Source organism: Anthonomus grandis, chromosome 7, assembly GCF_022605725.1.
Source record: "Anthonomus grandis grandis chromosome 7, icAntGran1.3, whole genome shotgun sequence".
In the NCBI taxonomy this organism is placed as follows: Eukaryota; Metazoa; Arthropoda; class Insecta; order Coleoptera; family Curculionidae; genus Anthonomus; species Anthonomus grandis.
In genome coordinates, this window is record NC_065552.1 from 8,748,933 (window position 1) to 8,763,043 (window position 14,111).

Below are 14,111 nucleotides of genomic sequence, written 5' to 3' on the forward strand. Positions count from 1 at the left end.
TCTATCTAGCATAATCTCGATAGCTTGATATAGATAGTACTAACCCATAAAGTCAGAGATAGAAAACATAAGCTACTTTCGAGAAGAAGTTCTTGTGTAGTTTACAATTTAAAAAAGGGAGGAGAATTGGTCAGAGTGTGTAAAACAATATTTTTAAATACTTTGTGTATAGGAAAGTGGTGTGCTGTAAATTAGAAAGAGTCTATAAAAATATCGCAACTACATCTAAAATTTCTAAGATAAATTCAATTGAAAAAGAAAATAAGGGTTTATCTGGATTTTTTGAGTCCTTGCCTACAATATAGTCCCATTATTCTAGAAAGTTAAGGCAAAAAAAAAATTTCCTGAGTGGTTACCTAAAAAGTCGGTGTATGATGTTTATGTGAAATGGTGTTGGGACAGGACGACGATGAGCAGATATACATTTTACATATTAAAATAAAAGAAGAAGTACAAAAATAAAAAGATTAAGATAAAGAAACTAATAAATTGATTTTCACCATGGATTTACAGGCTCTTTTTACCACCCCGTTCGAATGTCTCCTCATTTTACAAAACAAAATTGTGTGACCCTAATTTTGTTTGTTTAACTTAAAACCACAACACAGGGAACATGCTATTGATGGAATGAATCCGAAGATGGTCTGAATGCCGAAGAGCTTGCCACACTAGTAAGTAAATTTATATTTGAGAACGTAGTTCCGCAAATAAAAAAAAAGACAAAGACAAAATTATTATATATAGCGATGGATATACGTATCAGAATAGGAACGTAACAATGACAAATGCCTTATTAAATTTGGCTATGATCAACAATATTGTAATTGAACAAAAGCTGTTAGAAATTGGTGATACTTAAATGGAATTGGACAACATGCATGGTTTGATAAAGAGACAGTTAAAAAATAAAGCTATAAATGTTCCTGTCGAATATATTCCCATTTGCACAAAGGCGAGAAAGGTGCCGGAGCCTTATGATGAACAATACATTTAAGAACCTTTAAAATATTAAATTTTTAAAGCCATTAGACCTGGTCATCATATGAAAGGAAACCCCAAGGTTGGTTTAGATACTAATACATAATTTTAGTATTTAAATAAATTTACCCTGTACCATTTGTTTTTTAGGTCACGGATATAAAAGCTCTTCAGTATTATCTGAATGGAGCATGTCTTACCACAACGCTGATTACAAGCAAGTTTAAAAACTTGGAATGAATTGCCTAGCTTATATTCAATTCGAAGAAAAATGTAAAAAATTATGACGATCTACAAAAACTGTTATAACTCTATTAACTCCAGACTGTCATAGCTTTTATAATGATCTATTATTTGAAAATTAATTTTCTTCTAACTTGTGCTTAAATAAAAATTTTAATCTAAGTTAATTTATTCTAACTCCCTAAAAATACAATCATGGTTTTTTTGTAAATTAGCTAACAAATTTTCCTTGTAAAACAAAAAAAATCTTATTGAGTAAATGTGTTTCCCTAAAAAAATTACTGGCTAAATGTAACACTAAGATGATCAAAAAAAAGCCTTCCTATTTTTACGTTGAGTGCTTAAAATTACTTTTATCCTATAAAATTACCCTTTTTGGAGTTAGATGGTTTGCAGTTTAAGCCATTGATATATAGAACTTAGGTTCAATCTATGTAACTATCTTGTAGTAAGTTTAAAAATAATGGACTAGGTAAACCGAAAATAACCGAGAGTACAGAAGGGTTTATTTAAACTAAGAAAACTATTTTAAACAAGAAAAAGGCTGAAACATGAAGACACTAATTGTGCTTAGCAGCTAAGAATCTAAAGAGAATAACACCCAAAGCTCTTGTAGCACTTTAAGACTATAGACTCAACTCTTTTAAATAACAAAAACTAAAACCAATTTTAAGAAATACTATGTAAATTTTTCAACTAAATTAATGTAAACAACATTAAAACTTATAAATCTTCCAAAAGAAAATCATCACATTCATCCAATTCCGTTATAATATAAGAAAAATTTTGGCAAGAGTGATGGAAGGGTGGGGTGGGGGGAGCAAAGGACCACATCAGGAATAAAAGGGATACGAAATAGGGAGACAAAAAGGGTAGCGAACGCCAGAACGGAAAGCGGAAACACGTCTCGACCGTATAGCGCTTGGGTGAAAGAGGGGACGTGCGGGGTGGTCGAAGAGGTCACAATAAGGCGCATAAGGAACGAAGGGATGCAAAAAGGGCCCGGAGAGTGAGAGTTGTCACGCACAGGGTTTGATTGGGCTGCCCTTATAGCCGCGTGTCAATCGATAGCGGGGTTGCCAGCCAGGTATTGAATTTTAAATATTGCTGAGGCGCAGACCTTATTTAAGTATATGTAGCTAAATCCCTACAAGATCATTTTTTTTTCCGCAAAAATTGGAGAGAACATATATTTATATTGAATTGAGCTTATGGTCGATAACAAACGACTGTTAAGAAGTAACCAGCTCGGATGTAGCTACATAAACATTAAAATCAAAACAGAAGCATCAACATCAAAGTACTTCAAGGAAGTCTATCACAGAAAAAGTTCATTTAGTTTAAGTTTCTTAAGCCCGAAAGAAAATGATCCGAAAGGTATCATGATTTTACCATCAACCTGCATTGAAGACTCGACAGAACAAATTAAAGTAATATGCCAATGTTAAGGAAAGTATTTCAATCAAAGAGTAAAGAGGTTTCATTCTGATATTCTGATTGATAATAAAGTTTCTACCTGAATCTACCCAATGCTCTTGATTTTATCTGATTAAAGGTTTAGTGAGTATATCTACTATCTTAACTAACAAATGAGGTCTATTTTAACATATTTTCTACAATCTGACAACATCGTCTGCTATCGGAAAGATTCACCCTCTCGTCTGGCTGCAGCTCAGCGCGTGGACCGAAGAATGTGCAGATGGGGAGGGAAGGTTAGAGCGGGGAGAAGTGGGGAATTGGGAAGGGAAGGGCGCGGGGCGGGGTGGAGCAGTCCCTAGCTGCGAAAAAGGGGCGCGAATAAGTTTGAAGGAGCTCCGATGCGTTCAGCTTATCGTGTCTGTGTTTTTATGATAGTCAGCGAGAGGTTAATGAATGAACGGCGAAATCGAAGCAGAATTATTGTGAGAAGAAGAATGGAGGGTTAAGTTGGGTGGGTAGCAACAATAAATTCCATGAATATTCACCCACTGAATAATCTGTGAATATTTAGGGAATAATCTGTCTTAGCAATATGAATGTTTTGAATTGAAATGAATTTTCACTGAATGTCAATTGGTAAATGGTCTACGAGAATGTTGAAAACTGATGTCCTATTTTCCTTTCCTCGTTTAAAACACCATATATGCAATTTTCTTTTGCGTTTTTACACCAAAATTTTATGAGGATGACCGATATCTGGATATTAACCATCAGTTCTAAAACTTAAATAATTTAAAAATTGGCACCGAACTCTTTCCAAATTGTCGAAATTAGTAGAAGAATATTAATGGGTATATATAGGGTTTCAGGTTTTCAATGTAGAGTTGTGATTTGAGTATGCTAAATAATCAATAAGTGATTAGAAATAGCAAGTGAATATAAATGAAGTAGTGAATAAAAGTTTAGTGTTCAAGTGTGCTTATTTATTGAACCCATGGGAAATTTGTAACAGTGATGTCATAAGTAGGATGAAACTGCATTTTGCCACACAAAGTTATAACATATATCAATGTTGCGTTTAAATAATTTCATATATAACAATCTCAATATTTCATTTTACTCATAAAATGGCGAAACATAAAAATCGCTAGTACGCCCTTGTTCAGGTATCCATAGATGGCATTGGGTACTGGCTATTTAACAGTAGTTTTAGACAACCATCTACGCATAGCATTTAAGGTCTTTACTTCTTTGGATAAGATAACGATATATTTTGTAATTTAGATAAGATTTGATTTATAATTTGTTTTAATTTTGTAATATGTATGACCGGAATTATATGACCTACCGATAATGTAATTTTGATTACATTCTGGAAGAACAACAAAAAATAGGAAACGAGATAGATGACGTAAGCGACTGTGTAAACAACTTACAATGCGAAATCTCCCAAATAAAAAGGCAGCCATCGATAAGATTGAACTCTCATAGTATCTCACAAAATATAAAGCCTCCGACGTTTAACTGGAATGATAAGATAAAGCAACTTCTTTGATGGTAGCTCTTCGAGTATCGGACTTGGAGTTGCTCCAGACGGTACCAGCTTCTCACCAATGAGACTATGAGTCAAAATATCCCTAGAGAGAAGATTTGACGACCAAAATCGAAACCAGCTGTACCAATCTCAAGTAAAATCTTGACATCAAAAAGTTGAGTAAACTTTACAAGAGTCTGAGGCAAATACCAAACGCCTTATTCATCTGGCCTACATAGGAGCCTCTGAGGAATTCCAGGATAAACATGCTGCCCATTACTTTATTCAGATGACATTAGAACAATAAATACAACTGTTAAGTAGAAATGTTAAGTTTTCTGAATATGGAAGAATATGCATCTGTAAAACCATCAAAGGAAACTGGCAAAAGTTGAATAGATTACAGTACCAGGCACTAAGAATAGTCACAGAATGCATAAAATCCACTCCAATCTGTGCTCTTCGATCAGAAGTTGCGGAAATGCCCCTACCAAAAACACGAATCTGGCTGGCCTTTAAGTTCTCAGGCGAATTATTAGCAAGGCAGAAAGACAAAATCCTTGGCAAACTGTTAGCATTCTATGGCACCCTAAGCTAGGAACCAACCTATTGGACCAAGCATCCCATTCCAGTAATAATGCATGAGGCACTCGATTACATCAATTCTATACAGAGGGCTGAAATACTATAACTTCCCATATAAAATAAAATCCAGTAAGAAAAAACTCCACTAGAACAGACACCTAAAACGAGAGAGAAATCTATCAAATCATAGTAGAGACACTAAATCATCACTGCCTGATAATTTACGGATGCATCAGCCAACCTACTGGACCATACATGCGGGTATGGCATATATTCCAGCTCACGCAATATTAAATACAGTTAACGTTTAACTGACTTTACCCCCATATATACAGTAGAAAGAATAGCTATAAGAGAAATTAACCACTAACAAAACAAATTCACTAGCTAAAGTCACAGCTTCCCTACATGCACTGGAAGCAATATCCAGCACAGAACTTTATAAAGACACAGTTTACATTACACTTATTATGTTATTATACATTATACGAAGTTTCTAGGACTCTTCAAAAGAAAAGTATGGGATAAATAGGAATAACTAAATGCAAACTAGCTACTAGGAAAGAGAGACACATACAGGAAAAAACACCATGGTACAGCAACTCCGAATAAAACAGCAAGGACTATATCACCACAGTAATAAGAATGGGAACCGGTTACTGCTGTATACCGCCGCATGTAAGCAGAATTCGTGTAAAAGAGAACCCTAACTCTATATGCGGACAGGATGAAAGTCTGGACCTTATATTATTTGAGTGTGTATTTAGAAAACAACAATGTAATCTGAACTAAAAAAAGGCATGTGAAGAATTCTTGGGACCAGTAAATATTCAAACTATATTGGCCAAGTCTCTCTCCAACTCAGTGAACCAAATAGTAAATTTCTTAATACCACTGAACCACCATTGCAACCAAACATAGTGCACACCCAATAGCTTATGCATACAATAACACAAACAATTGCCTAATGCGAACAAACATCAACCATGCTTAAATAACCGCTATCCTAAATGCTATCCTTATCCTATTATAATTATGACTAAAATACCCAATAAAAGGCACGGACACGTCCAGATAGGCGCGGGAACACTGAGAGAAAAAGAAGAAGAACTGATAACTATACTTGGTTTATCATTTAATAAATAATCCAGATAATCTAATAATATTAACTTAAAACTCGAGCAAACCGATGGTGCCTCTCTGAGGTGCTTAGGATTAACCTCAAGCAAATCTCCTTTTCACAAGGGTACATAACTTAGGCACATCACTCACTGTATCTCTGGGAGGCTTGCAGCTAAATTACCCTAGGACAGTACGATTTTCAGGCATCACACTGGATTTCAAACATTCCTAGTATGATCACGCAGAAATCAGTATCAAAAGGACCATCTGCGTACTTTGAGCACTTTCTAAGATCCTTTACTAGATTAATTCATCTGTCGTTATATCTATGCTTTCTTGGCTGCCTATTAAAAACAAATTCAACGTGAATCAAATTCAAATTTAACACAACATTTCCGCAATCAGTTGCTTAATAGTGTCCATTTAATTTGTCTGTCGCTTAGTTCCTAAGAATCTTGATCAAGAAGATACACAAAAGGGTCCAATAGAATAGATAAAGTAAAACGATTGCAACAGATACTTGATAAATAATTATGGAATGACCTACAAGACATTAACAAAAGAGTTGGAAGAAAAAATAAACATTTCTTAATTGATAAGCACAACGTTGCAAAGATTCAAGATAAACCAAGGAAACTTAGGAAAACTTCGAAAGTTAGTTGACCAAAGTTAAAACTTTAAAAAGAATAGAAGACAAAAAGCTATTCATGATAATAAACTAAAAATTAAAGTCAAAGAACATCTATGGAACATCATTCACCAGTTAAAGAATCAAAGGAAAATCTTGAAGAAACCAATATAACCAAAGCAATTCAAAAGATTTTAAAGTTATCCTTAGAAACTATAAGAAGCAATTATGATAATGTCGCTTATGTTAAGTAGAAAAGTCATGACGCTCAAAGTATTTGGCACTTGAAACTTAACATAAAAGCCTCGTAACCACAAAATTAAGAAGTAAAATGAGGCTAAGTAAGCTAGAAGATTTATGCTGCACTGGTAGATAGATCGTCATGTCGAAATCTAGCCCACACATTTTTAGTATTTATCAATAAAATAGTGTTGACTTTTAATAAGGCACTGAAAAACCTAGCTATAAGTATAAGGTTTGTCAAGTGAGTCAAAGCAATGCTGAAAGACAAAAGATTCAAGATTTACTGCAAAACTCTTACGCCGCGCCATTCAGAATATCTTTCATAATGGCTCCCTCCCTAAGAGATCAGTTACTGGATATGATTAACAACAGACTACTCTATGCTTATCTGATTTTCTGTAATCGAAATGACGACTTTTCGGGGTTAAGTTATTTTAATATTTTTACAAATTATGAGTGGTGATCTTTGCAGACGAGCTGATAAAAAAATTTAAATTGAGCGTAGTAGATTTAAATATTGTGTTAAGCTTGGATAAAGTTGATTTAAACTGCCAGGGCTACCTGAGCAATAAAGATAGTATTATGATATTACTTAATGATTAAAAACCTAGGATATTGTTATTAAGCGAGACCCATGTGTCAGAGGAAATCGAACTATGTGAACTTAGAATTGATGGGTATAGGATAAGGAGATGCACTACAAATAATAATAGAACCGGATGAGTATTAGCTCTTATAAGAAATGATATTAAATAAAAGGCTAAAAGTGTACGGAGTATTGATAAACATTTATGGCTATTATCTTTGGAAATATTCTCGATTGGTATAAAATTTTTGTGCTCTGTCATTTATCATTCACCCCAAAACCAGGACGCTCACTTTATTGAATTATTTGATGATTATGTGAACCCAATCAGTGACTTTAATGACACAAATATTGTCATGGGTGACTTTAACTTTGATCTGCTTAAATACTTCTTTATTGCTGACAAAATTAAAAGCATTATAAGCTCCTATGATTTTAGCCAAATTGTTCAGACTCCAACTGTTTAGAATAACTCCTAGAAGTCAGACACTAATTGACTACATTGTAACCAATAATAAACATATATTGTTTTTTTATTATTTTTAGACACCAAAAATTAGTGATCTCTCAATTTTGTATGTTACTCTTGTTTAGCAAAATAAACAAAATACCAACATAATTAAATTTAGAAGATCCTTGTAACATATGAGTAATAAATTACAAGAAGAATTGTTGAAAATACGTTGGACTAACAATATATCTAATGTTAATCTAATAGCAGATACTTTTGTCTCAGATGTCACTACAATCCTAAATAAGATGTCTCCCATATCAAAAATTGTTAATAAGCAGAAATCCCTTGACAAAAAATGGATTACTACCAATATTAGAAATATGATGCATGAAAGAGACATATTATATAAAAGGACAGTTCTTGATAAAATCGAGGAAAAATAACGTTTTTTTTGGTGACAATTTATCAAAATAGAAGAAATATTCTTAAAAAATTCATAATTCTAGAATTCCAGCCACCAATAATTTCTTAACAACTTTTGAAAAAATAACAATGACCAAATTAAAAGACATTTTGAAAAACCTGAAAAGTGTAGGCAAAAGTGGGATTTCTAAGAAAGTTCTTTGTGATGTGTTTTACTGGAGACTGAATTTTAGATATTATCAATACATCATTAACCAATGGTATCTTCCCGGAGTCCTGAAAATTGTCAACTGTATTTCCGGTACCCAAGATGCAAAATACAAAGTGCCATAGTGACTTTCGGCAAATCAACACAGTGCCAATTTATAATAAGATACTTGAGGTGTGCGTGAAGAAGCAGTTAATTTAATTCTGCAATAAAAATCAAATATTGGTTTCGAATCAATCGGGTTTCCGTGAATCTGTTGTCATACATATCTGTGATGATTTTTTTCAGGCTATAGATTCTGGTAATTTTGTACTGGCGATATTTTAGGAATTTAAAAAAGTCTTTGAGACTATAGATAGGGATATATTGTTAAGAAAACTAGAATATATGGGGATTACGCATAATGTCTTAAATTAGTTTAATGCACTTATCCGCTAGAGTTCAAAGAGTTAAATATAAAAATTGTATATCTGAAGCAGTAAGTGTTAAATATGGTATGACTCAGGGAACTGTGCTCGGTCCATTGTTGTTTTTGTTATACATTAATGATATGGTTATGCTGTTTAAAAAATCAAATATTGTATTATTTGCTATTGATACAATGTTATATATTATTGGCAAAAATCTAGGTCAAATAGTCTCAGATATCAATAGTGAACTTATTAATTAATATTATTGCCTATAAACTTAGCCTAAATACAACAAAATCTAAATGTTGCGTATTTACTTAAAAATTTAAAATGAGTTCAGTAGATATAAATAATATAGATATCATAATAAATGGAGAAAAATTGGTGTTTAATAAGAATATTGAGTACTTGAGTACAATTTTGGACTCAGGTTTAATATTAGTTTGTTAGAATAGGTCAAAATCTAGCAATCTACCAATCTTTCGCTATATAATGCCCTTGCACTTCCTCACATACAGTTTTGTTCAACACTACTAAATAACTTACCACAGCATAAAGTTCAGCAACTCTAGAACATTCAAAATAGGGCTATGAGAACGACCCTAAAATGTAACCGCTATACACCTATCAAGACTATGTTACATATTCTAAGTTTGTCATCCATTTAGCAAAGAATTGTTTTTAATATTAACTTATTTATATTCATATTAAAAAGAGACATTTTGCCAAAATATATATGTGATAAATTAAAACATTCTTCGTGATGTCCACAATTATAAAACCGGAAATTATGAGGATTTTATTAGGGTTAATAGATGTACTCAGACGGATAATTATGACCTTATTATGACCCTAAAATTTACTTAATATATGCGCTCTCAAGTACACGTTTTTACATAATTTGATAATTTGTTGAATTCACTTAAACCTATACATATAGAGCCTCTTTCAACCTCTATATGTATAGGTTTAAGTGAATTCAACAAATTATCAAATGATGTAAAAACGTGTACTTGAGAGCGCATATATTAAGTAAATTTTAGGGTCTATTCTTAAGTTAGTTTTTTCATCTTCTCTTCTTTTTATCGTATTTTGTAAAAATTCTTTTTTTTTTGAATTGTGAATTTTGTAATTTTATTAGTTATTTGTGTTGCTTCCATAGTTAGATCGTGGGCCGACTCCTTAGCAGGGTATTTCTGGACCACCGGGAGGCGGTGTTTATCAATTGGAACTACCGAGACGATGCCTGTCTCTCAGGAAAAGTAACCAATTGTATTCTCCTATTTATTTTAACATTGCATTATTTAAATATGATATTATTTTAATATGGTATTATTTTGTAAATATGTATATTTATAGATAATTTGAACTTATTATTTTGTTTTTTCTTTTTGAGTTTTGTGATTTACTTTGACAGGGGGTTAAACCTGTATTATTTTAAAATTATTTTTTAACCTCCTTCTTGCCATTTTGGTAAATAGACATAATTAAAGATGTTAAATAAATCCGTTAAATAGTATCGTTTACATGAGTGGCAAATAAAACACATTATTATTATTATTATTATTATTATTATTTTTATTATTATTATTATGATTTGTTTGAGTCATCATAAGAACCCGACCTAGAAACATGTGTCGCAATTTGCTTGAACCACCAACGGGACAGACCTTGTTATGGAACAGAATTAATACCACTAATTGTTGTTCGTTGGAATTGCAATGGAAACACAATTATTTACCTGTATGATGTATTAAATTTTTTTGTTCAATTTTTATCTATGTAACTGGAATGAGCTCAAGTTTGCAACAAGTTGCAAAGTTCTGTACAGAAAAAATGAATATTATATTTTTTAATTAAAGCAAAATCTATTTCAAAATCCTCTAGAAGTTACCGACCTTTAGAATCTTTGGTATCAGCTTTGAACCAAGCATTATTACCAAAAAATTACTTAAACTTACCCTCTTCCCCCATTTTTATATCCGGTTATTATTTTTAAACTTTCTCAATAAATAACCCAAAAATGTATAAAGCGAAATCATCAAAATTTCATTGTATTGTTCACGGATTATAAACTTTGCGGAATAAAGCCAGTAAATCCCGTCGCTGAAATATTCTCCCGTCCTATGAAAAAATGATGCAGGACGCAGGGCACGTCCTTATTATTGATATCCTGCGGCCGCATCTCGCACGAGATTCATATAAAACTTTTTAAAATAATGCTTCCTGGCGTCCAGATAAATAGAGAACGCTTCCTTCACTCAGCGGGGGATTACTACCCTGCCAAGCGGGGGTCAACGGAATATAGGGATTAGGCATAAAGATGATGTTATGTCCGACAACGTCTGCAAATAAGAAAAAAAAGAGAATCTAATATATAACAACTTTTTTGATCTTTGCACCTTTTTTTGGTTTTATTGATCAAAATTTTCAGAAAATGATGTTTTAAGAAATTTTGATTTTTTTATTTAGCGCAGATACATGTGTATCATCTTATGATCAAAAGATCGATGGAGGGATTCTTTAAAATCATAGATACTGGGATTAATAATTCTCCTCAATCTATTTATTTACGATGTCCTGAAAGTCATCTTAACATTCAATTACATCGTATATTACCTTCATAAATTTTAAAATGAGTTCAGTAATTTTTTAAAGCGTCAATATCATTTAACCTACTATCTTCTAACTTCTTCTTACTTCTTTCTACTTGGTTCAACTAATATGGACAGCTTTCTAATATTGACATACGTTAAGTCGTTCAGAAACCTAATGACCTTAAACCTTTCCGATGTTCCTCGAGTCCTTAGTGATCGCTTCCTACCTTTTAGTAAATTTTCTTATAAGTAAATAATTATACAGGGTGGTCCAGTTTAAACATCATTCATTTTAATACGTGATAGAGAATTTAAAAAAAAATAGACTTCGCATGCAGGTTATTGTAGTGAATTGTCAATTACTGATGAAGCCATTTTTTTAAAAAAATTACCAGTGGCGTAACATGTGGAGGGATTTGGCCAAGTTTAAACGTCATTAATTTTAACACGTGATAGAAAATTTAAAAAGAAGTTCAAAAATGGAGAATCTAACAGCTGACTTCTAATGAAAAAATATTTTATCACCTCGCAGATTTAAGGCAAAAAAGGACCAAATCCCTTCGTAGGTTACGCCACTGGCAATATTTTTATAAATTGGTTTTTATCAATAATTGACAATTCACTACAATAACCTGCATGCGAAATTTAATTAAAAATGTGCTAGTAGCTTAAAAGTTATGATAAATAAATAAATAATTATTCTTAACTCTAACACCCTGTAAATTTGTTATTAAACATTTCTGCGAAAAATTTTATATTTATGAAAGTCTATTTTTTTTTTAATTTTCTATCACGTATTAAAATTAATGACGTTTAAACTGGACTACCCTGTATATTTTTATCTTTGTCTTAAGCCTTATTTTATGCTTTGTATCAGCTGTTTTTGTTCATTAATGAAAATATTTAACAAATTCTGTTGACCTGCTTTCTTTCCCTAATAAAGGAGCTCAATTATTAATTGGAGACAAACTTTCTGGTTTTTTCATCCACTTTCCATAAGAGTGAGTGAGAGCTAAAGAAATATTTTTTGTACAAAATTTGTCCTGCATTTAGAAGAAATACAGTGGCAGTCAGTCAGAGTACCCTTTACACCCTACTCTAGAAAAGCAGACCATTTTCAGGTAAAATCCTTCAGACCAGCTTAGTCTCATCATTTGCTCTAAAGACTCTTAAGAAACTCCTGGACATACACATTAGGAAAGAATCTTTAATTGACCGTCTTTTTCAAGGCCAATGTACGTACACAATAGAGAAGTTCTATACTAAAGAAGACTCTGGACAAAAAATAGATCCCTGCTAACCGCCTTTCTGAACATACAGGACACGCATTTACTTACATCATTTAAATCTCTAACAAAAGCCGCAAGGAGATTTAGAATTGATGCAACGACTTACAGGTGCGGATTGTTTAAAAGCAGCTTAGTGGCCAGCGAATTTCTTAGCAAGAAAATCGAAGCCCGAGCAACAAGGGATGCTCTCGTGGAGATATATTGTCCCCTCTTCTGTAGAATGTGGTGACAAATGGACCACTCTATGACCTTAAGGAAGCGTCCCAAAATCATAATCGGTGGATTTGTCAAATGCTTGTCACACGCAAGATAACTGTGGGTGAACAGACCATCAGCACCTCACCCTTAATATGGAGTCTAACAGTCGATAAACTACTTCAAATAATACCAAACTATGCAATGACCTGCATAAGATGTGCTATTATAGTTATATTATAGAAGCACATCGTACGATCTCATACAAAAAAGCCGAGACATATACGAAAGAATAATATAAATCAGTATAACAACCCATTGTATCATCCACTCATAAACGGAAAGTGCAACCCATCTGGGATATCTACCTGGACGAACAACTTGTTTATACATCTAATATAATAAAATATCTTGGAGTGGCACTGGATAGAAAACTTATTAGAAGAATGAATATCTAGAAATTACAATTAATTAAGTTACTAAAGCCATTATGATCGATACCTAGGGATTTTTTCCCAAAATGCTGCGACGGATGTGCACCATAATAATAAATCACCTACGGCATTACATAGGATACAGTTGGCTTTGAATCTCTTCATTTGGCAGTAGAGGTCGCTGCTAAAATGGCCATGTTTAGATTAGTCAGGTATTCGAACAGCATGAAATTCGATCTTCCCAAGAACGATATACCTAGGGAATATTTTTTTGTGAGGAATTTCACTACAAAAATTAATAGCAAAAGTGACTGGATAATTGGAAAAGCTACCCACTTACTTAAATCGAATTCCATCAAATGGTATTCGACATAGGAACAAGAGTATTCGTGCCTGGCACCAAATACTCAGAGTCGCTGGATAAACACATTGGTATCTTTCAAGCCGAAATACAAGCTATAGAAATATGCGCCTAATTAATCCTAGAGGAGGACCTCTCAAGCAGGACATCGCAGTCTTTACCGACAGTAATAGACTGTTTATGGAAACCTAATCATCTAGCAAAGAAAAATAAAGTTACAATATTTTGGGTATCTGAGCACACAGGCATTATTAAAGAAGCCAATATTTTGGCAAGAAAGGGTTCCGCCTCCTAATTTGTGAGATTGGAACCTTTTTTTAATGGAGTATTGTCACCTTAGCGAACACCACTGGAAATTAAAACTAGAACAGGCAAGTGAATGCAGATCCTGCGGGGAAGAGG

At 33.0% G+C, this 14,111-nt stretch overlaps 2 long non-coding RNA genes across 2 annotated transcripts in view; one reads left to right on the plus strand and one right to left on the minus strand.

Annotated features, from left to right (window-relative positions):
* The window catches only part of LOC126738512 (uncharacterized), a 35,545-nt gene extending 25,379 nt beyond the window's left edge, over positions 1-10,166 (plus strand). Inside the window, exon 3 of the long non-coding RNA XR_007661358.1 lies at positions 9,996-10,166. This is a non-coding gene — a long non-coding RNA (uncharacterized LOC126738512). The remainder of the gene's footprint in view (positions 1-9,995) is intronic.
* The window catches only part of LOC126738513 (uncharacterized), a 155,459-nt gene that overhangs the window by 55,139 nt on the left and 86,209 nt on the right, over positions 1-14,111 (minus strand). The window lies entirely within an intron of this gene.